General features: G+C 46.6%; 1 protein-coding gene across 2 annotated transcripts in view; it reads right to left on the bottom strand.

Moving 5' to 3' along the window:
• The window catches only part of plcb4 (phospholipase C beta 4), a 445,314-nt gene that overhangs the window by 35,628 nt on the left and 401,448 nt on the right, over positions 1–8,238 (bottom strand). The gene's annotated exons all lie outside the window — the stretch shown is intronic.

Raw genomic sequence — 8,238 nt, 5'->3', positions numbered from 1 at the left:
GAGGTCCTACTGCTTGTACAGGGTCCGGGTGAGACCACACCTGGAGTATTGTGTGCAATTTTGGTCTCCTAATTTGAGGAAGGACATTATTGCTATTGAGGGCGTGCAGCGTAGGTTCACCAGGTTAATTCCCGGGATGGCAGGACTGACATATGATGAAAGAATGGGTCGACTGGGCTTGTACTCGCTGAAATTTAGAAGGATTAGAGGATATCTTGTAGAAACATATAAGATTCTTAGAGGATTAGATAAGGTAGATGCAGGATAAATGTTCCCGATGTTGGGGGAGTCCAGAACCAGGGGTCCCACAATAAGCGGTAGGCCATTTAGGACTGAGGATGAGGAAAAACCTACTCACCCAGAGAGTTGTGAATCTGTGGAATTCTCTGCCACAGAAGGCAATGGAGGCCAATTCACTTGATGGTTTCAAGAGAGAGTTAGATTTAGCACTTAGGGCTAATGGAATCTGGGGATTTGGGGAAAAAGCAGGAATGGGGTACTGATTGTGGATGATCAGCCATGATCATATTGAATGGCGGTGCTAGCTGGAAGGGCCGAATGGCCTACTCCTGCACCTATTTTCTACGTTTCGGTCCTACTAGTTCCACTGTTCGCATTCTTCTATCCCTTCATTATCACCTCTTCCCCAGCCAACAATGGGCCATTGTGGGCTCCACCCTTCCTTGGTCATCTGTTGCCGGCCCTTATTTGTTCTGGTCTATTCCCACGTCCAATCTTGACCCTCACCCACCCCCCTACCCCCCCATCCACTCTACTTTCAGTCTGAATAAGGGTCCCGACCCGAAACGTCAGGTATTCCGTTTCACCAGAGATGCTGCCTGACCCGCTGAGTTACTCCAGCATTTTGTGTCTATCATTACCACTGAAGCGTTTTAGTTTAAAAATGTTCCTAATTACACTGGATCTCACTGGGAATTTAATGCTGCGCAAGTTAAAACCAAGTTGATGAAAATTAAGAAGACTCTACATTTTAAAACTATTTAATTAATGTCAAGAGATGTCTAAGATTGCAATGTGTACAATTAAAAGATCAAAGTGCTCCCTAAGTCTAGAACATTATGATCAGTGATATATATTCATCTTTTAGCTTAGTCTAGTTAGGTTTAGAGATACAACGCTGAAACAGGCCCTTCGGCCCACCGAGTCTGCGCCGACCAGCGATCCCCGTACACTAACACTATACTACACTCTAGGGACAATTTACAGTTTTACCGAAGCCAATTAATCTACAAACCTGGACGCCTTTGGAGTGTTGGAGGAAACCGGAGTACCTAGAGAAAACCCGCGCAGGTCACAGGGAGAGCGTGCAAACTCCGTACAGACAGCGCCCGTAGTCAGGATCGTACCCGGGTCCCTGGCGCTGTGAGGCAACAACTCTACCGCTGCGCCCTTTCTCTCCATTAATTTTAATATTACACTGTTTTAATATTACAGGTTTACACTGAAGATAGACACAAAAAGCTGGAGTAACTCAGTGGGTCAGGCAGCATCTCTGGAGAAATAGGTGTGATGAAGATTGAGGGGGGATCTTATAGAAACTTACAAAATTCTTAAGGGGTTGGACAGGCTAGATGCAGGAAGATTGTTCCCGATGTTGGGGAAGTCCAAAACAAGGGGTCACAGTTTAAGGATAAGGGGGCAATCTTTTAGGACCGAGATGAGAAAAACATTTTTCACACAGAGAGTGGTGAATCTCTGGAATCCCCTGCCACAGAAGGTAGTTGAGGCCACAGTTCATTGGCTATATTTAAGAGGGAGTTAGATGTGGCCCTTGTGGCTAAATGGATCAGGGGGTATGGAGAGAAGGCAGGTACAGGATACTGAGTTGGATGATCAGCCTTGATCATATTGAATGGCGGTGCAGGCTCGAAGGGCCGAATGACCTACTCATGCACCTATTTTCTATGTTTCTATGAAGGGTCTCGACCCGAAATGTCACCTATTTCTTTTCTCCAGAGATGCCGTCTGACCCGCTGAGGTTACTCCAGCTTTTATGTGTATATCCCTGAATCCCTGCACTTCCTTCTGAGCTAATGCCAATCTTCTCATTAAATATTCTCCACGGCACTACTCACCCCTGTCTACTGATGATATATTATTTTATCAAGCAACTGAATCATCTTACCAACAACTAGAGTTCTGGGCACCATGTTATTGGAAAGATGTTGCCAAGCTGGAAAGGGTCCTGAGTTTTAAGCTGTGCTTTAATTAGCTCAATACCGTAAACTGCAGGCACCAGTGACAACAATCTCACCTCTAATGTTTAAGAAGGAACTGCAGATGCTGGTTTAAACCGAAGATAGACACAAACTGAAGAAGGGTCTCGGCCCGAAACGTCACCCAGAGATGTTGCCCGAGCTGCAGAGTTACTCCCATCTTTTTGTGCCTATCTTCGGTTTAAACCAGCATCTGCAGCTCTTCCCTACAGAAGATCAAGGGATATGGGGAGAAGGCAGGCACGGGTTATTGATTGGGGACGATCAGCCATGATCGCAATGAATGGCGGTGCTGGCTCGAAGGGCCGAATGGCCTCCTCCTGCACCTATTTTCTATGTTTCTATGTAGGATATGTTGAAGAAGGAACTGCAGATGTTGGAAAATCGAAGGTAGACAAAAATGCTGGAGAAATTCAGCGGGTGAGGCAGCATTTATGGAGCGAAGGAAATAGGCAACGTTTCGGGTCTAAAGAAGTGTTTCGACCCGAAACGTTGCCGAATTCCTTCGCTCCATAGATGCTGCCTCACCTGCTGAGTTTCTCCAGCATTTTTGTCTCACCTCTAACGGACTGAATTTAATGAAAACACAAGAAACTGCAGATGCTGGAATCTTGAACAAAACACATTATTAAGTGCTGTACTTTTTGGCGATACAGCTCACCGAGCTGGGAAACAGGCTCACTGAGTCAACGCTGACCGTCAATCACCCGTTCACACAAGTTCCACGATGTCCCACTTCCGCATCCACTCCCTATACACGAGAGGCAATGTGCAGAGGGCCAATTAACCTACAATCTTGCCTGTCTTTGGGATGTGGGAGGAAACCGGAGCACCCGGAGGAAAGAGAGAGTGCTAGATAGGGCTCTTAAAGTCAGGGGATATGGGGAGAAGGCAGGAACGGGGGTACTGATTGGGGAAATCAGCCATGATCACATTGAACGGCGGTGCTGGCTCGAAGGGCCGAATGGCCTACTCCTGCACCTATTGTCTATTGTCTGTTGAAATCTACGCAGTCACAGCAAGAACATGCAAACTCCACACAGACAGCACCCCAGGTCAGGATCGAACATGGGTCTCTGGCGCTGGGAGCAGCAGATCTACCAGCTGCGTATCATTTATTTAGAGTTTTGAGCTAAAGCATTAAAACGGGCTCTTCGGACCACTGCGTTGACAAGTCGTCCATCGATCACCCGTTCATGCTAGATCTACGTTATCCCACTGTCTCATCCACTCTCCACGCACTGGGAGCATTTTGTTTTTAACAGAGGCCCAATTAACCTACAAACCTGCACGTCTTTAGGATGCAGGAAGAAACTGGAGCGTCCAGTAGAAACCCACGCAGGCCACAGAGAGAACGTGCAAACTCCACCTAGACAGCACCCGAGGTCAGGATCGAACCTGGTGCTGTGAGGCAGCAACTCTATCGCTGCTTTAATTCTCCGCCCATTTATTGTGCTATCTATGATTTCACACTGACCACATTTAGAGTGCTATGAAAAATAAATCTAACCCAGGTCCCTGGTGCTGTGAGGCAGCAGCTCTACCCGCTGCACCACTGCGCCGACTCTAATCCATTGCATTTGGTGCACGGTACCTAGTCGGTCGGCACCAAGCCCGGTTTGTGGTTCCTTGTGAAGATAATGATCATATTTGCTGATTTGCCTGGTCCCAGAGCCATTTTTAAACACATTGACCAAACTTGGTACCACAGCAGCACCAAAATAATGCACACCAAACAACAAGTCCTTAAAATGCTCAATATTCACAGCGTTCCTCAACAAAGAATTGTACCTGACTACTCCCTGATGTAAATCCCACATACCAATGATTAAATACATCATTACACCAAAGATCAAAGATAATTTTATCTTATTCACCAGATAATGATACCTTTTCTTCTGCAATGAATAATACAATTTTAGTGGTGAGTTGGATGACAACATTTCTTTAGAATGAATGTTAGATTACTGGGGGAACAGGTGGCTGATTAGAATAGTCTTTATTTTATATCTGTAAATTTAGCAATAGGAACAAACCAATAACTTTAAAATGTAATTAAATGTCCACAACAGCTCTTTCTAATTGCATTCCTCCGAGAACAGTCAGTACTGTACAATTACCGGTAACTTCCTGACAATAGACAATAGGTGCAGGAGTAGGACATTCGGCCCTTCGAGCCAGCATCGCCATTCAATCTGATCAAGGCTGATCATCCCCAATCAGTACCCCGTTTCTGCCTTCTCCCCATATCCTCTGACTCCGCTATCTTTAAGAGCCTTATCTAGTTCTCTCTTGAAAGCATCCAGAGAACCGGCCTCCACCGCCCACTGAGGCAGAGAATTCCACAGACACAACTCTCTGTGAGAAAAAGTGTTTCCTCATCTCCGTTATAAATGGCTTACCCCTTATTCTCAAACTGTGGCCCCTGGTTCTGGACTCCCCCAACATCAGGAACATGTTTCCTGCCTCTAGCGTGTCCAAACCCTTAATAATCTTATATGTTTCAATAAGATCCCCTCTCATCCTTCTAAACTCCAGTATATAAGCCCAGTCGCTCCATTCTCTCAGCAAATGACAGTCCCGCCATCCCAGGAATTAACCTTGTAAACCTACGCTGCACTCCCTCAATAGCAAGAATAATTACTGTTCGGCAGAGGTTCACTTGCACCTCCTCCAACCTCATCTACTGTATCCATTGTTCAAGATGTGGACTCTTAAGGGCCTGTCCCACTTGCTGATTTTTTCGGCGACTGTCGGCATCATTGACTGACGTATCAGGTCACCGAAAAAGTAGCGGCGGTGATGACGTATCGAAGCGCGGTGTTTCCTCAAGTGTCGCAACCTTTTTTTGTGGCCGCTGGATTTTGATATGTTCAAAATCTGTCGCCGACTCTGATACGTCAGTCAATGACGCCGGCAGTCGTCGAAAAAAATCGCCAAGTGGGACAGGCCCTTGACAGCGTACATCGGCGAGACCAAACGTAGACTGGCCGATTGTTTCGCTGAACACCTTCGCTCAGTCCGCTTGGACCTACCTGATCTCCCGGTTGCTGGACACTTTAATTCCCCTTCCCATTCCCACACAGATCTTTCTGTCCTCGGTCTCCTCCATTGTCGGAGTGAGGCTAAACGCAAATTGGAGGAACAGCATCTCATATTTCATTTGGCCAGTGGTATGAATATTGATTTCTCTTACTTCAAGAAGCCCTGGCATTCCCTCTCTCTCTATCTCTCTCCCCACCCAAGTTGCACCAGCTTCTCGTTTTCACCCAACAAACAGCTAACAATGGCCTGTTCCCTTCATCATCGTTACTCTTGTGCATATCTTTCACTCATTGTTCTTTATCGTTCTACATCAAAATAGCGGAGTCAGGGGATACGGGGAGAAGGCAGGAACGGGGTAATGATTGGGGATGATCAGCCATGATCACATTGAATGGCGGTGCTGGCTCGAAGGGCCGAATGGCCTACTCCTGCACCTATTGTCTAATTGAAGTGCAGAGAAGGTCATTGGTCTTTCACCGGGAGCTACGACTTTACGTCCTTTTGTGTAAACCAGCATCTGCAGTTCCTTGTTTCATAAGTTCTGGGAGCAGGATTAGGCCATTCGGCCCATCAAGTCTACTCCGCCATTCAATCATGGCTTATCTATCTTTCCCTCTCCACCCCATGCTCCTGCCTTCTCCCCATAACCCGACACCCGTACTAATCAAGACTCTATCTACTTCTGCCTTAAAGATACCCAATGACTTGGCCTCCACATCCGACGGCGTTCCTGTTGCCTTTCAGGCTTCTTTGCATGAAAACAGATTAATTGAGGCTGCATTTGGTTGTTGAAGTCAATGCAAGACTTCCCAAATGATAAATTTGTAATGTTTTATTTCTGGTTAGCCCTACATTCAACCGCATTCCCAGACAACTTGCAATGGGAGAAGTTACTTTATGAACCAAAGTTCATAATGTCTATTGTCTAATGCGACATTTTCCAGAAGTTCAAGAACCTGATAGTTTACTCCAGGAACTAAAATACACATTTTACTGAATCGGTAGACCACAGGGGCTCAGGATTTTAACACCAGATATTTTTGGAGCTCCCGCAACGGCAACTTCTCCCGCCCGAATTGCGAAGTTGAAAACGACCCGGAGCGGGGCCTTACATCACCTGGCGCGGCTTTAACGGCCACGGGACTTGCCATCGCCCGCCGGGGCCTCCAACATAAAGATTCGGAGCGGGGCCTTACATCGCCCGGCGCGGCCTTAACGACCGCCGGACTTGCCATCGCCCGCCGGGGGCTTTAACATCGGGAGAAGAATGGAAAACAGGGGACAGACAATGACTTTGCCTTCCATCACAGTGAGGAGGAGATTCAATGCGATGGATGTGTGTGTAAATTGTGTGTCTTGTTAATTGTTTCTTCTTGTTGTATGACTGCAGAAACCAAATTTTGTTTGAACTTCATTTGAGGTTCAAATGACAATAAACGGTATTGCATTGTATTATTCTAAATAACCGCATCAAAACAATGATGGTTGGTGCTCCAAACCAGTATATCGATGCACCTTTACACGGGAAGGTATACCTGGTTGAGTAAATCAGCATCTCTGGAGAACATGGAGAAACAAAGAACTCCAGATGCTGGTTAATACACAAAAGGACACAGAGTGCTGGAGTAACACTGCAGGTCAGGCAGCATCACTGGAAAAAATAGCTATCCATGTTCTCCAGAGATGTTGCCCGCCCAGCTGAGTTACTCCAGCTCTTCGTATCCTTCTCTGGTGAACACGGACAGGTGGCTTTTCGGGCCGGGACCCTTCTTCAGAGCTGACCCAAAATCTCACCTATCCATGATCTCCAAGGATGCTGCCTGCCCTGCTGAGTTACTCCAGCACTGTTTGTCTGTTGATGTAAATCAGCATCTGCAGTTCCTTGTTTCTACAGGTACATCAGGTTGTTGCTGTCAATGTTAATTTTAGTGAAAGAAGTGCACGGTTTAGTGAAAGAACTGCACGGTGGCGCAGCGGTAGAGTTGCTGCCTCACAGCGCCAGAGATCTGGGTTCAATCCCAACGACGGGAGCTGTCTGTACGGAGTTTGTACGTTCTCCCTGTGACCATAGGGGGGATCTTATAGAAACATATAAAATTATAAAAGGACTGGACAAGCTAGATGCAGGAAAAATGTTCCCAGTGTTGGACGAGTCCAGAATCAGGGGCCACGGTCTTAGAATAAAGGGGAGGCCATTTAAGACTGAGGTGAGAAAAAACTTTTTCACCCAGAGAGTTGTGAATTTATGGAATTCCCTGCCACAGAGGGCAGTGGAGGCCAAGTCACTGGATGGATTTAAGAGAGAGTTAGATAGAGCTCTAGGGGCTAGTGGAGTCAAGGGATATGGGGAGAAAGCAGGCACGGGTTATTGATAGGGGACGATCAGCCATGATCACAAAGGGCTCGAAGGGCCGAATGGCCTCCTCCTGCACCTATTTTCTATATTTCTATGTTTCATGCGGGTTTTCTCTGAGATTTTCAGTTTCCTCCCACATCCCAAAGACACACAGGTTTGTAGGTTAATTGGCTTGGGGTTATCTACTTGTTATAGGTGTAAATAGTCCCTAGTGTGTGTATGCTTGTGGTGTGGATCACTGGTCGGTGCGGACTCGAAAGCCTGTTTCCGCGCTGTATCTCTAAACAAAACTAAACTAATTCAGATTAGTCCGGCAAGCTCACAAGTATCATGGTGCAGTCATAAGAAAATATCCCCGTGACCGTGTGGGTTTTTGCCGGTTTCCTTCCACACTCCAAAGACGTTGATTGTTAAGGGTTTGGACACGCTAGAGGCAGGAAACATGTTCCCGATGTTGAGGGAGTCCAGAACCAGGGGCCACAGTTTAAGAATAAGGAGTAAGCCATTTAGAACGGAGACGAGGAAATACTTTTTCTCACAGAGAGTTGTGAGTCTGTGGAATTCTCTGCCTCAGAGGGCGGTGGAGGCCGGTTCTCTGGA

This window comes from Amblyraja radiata, chromosome 8, assembly GCF_010909765.2.
Source record: "Amblyraja radiata isolate CabotCenter1 chromosome 8, sAmbRad1.1.pri, whole genome shotgun sequence".
In the NCBI taxonomy this organism is placed as follows: Eukaryota; Metazoa; Chordata; class Chondrichthyes; order Rajiformes; family Rajidae; genus Amblyraja; species Amblyraja radiata.
The sequence above is the reverse complement of the archived record's forward strand: the minus strand, read 5'-3'. Positions and strand labels throughout refer to the sequence as shown.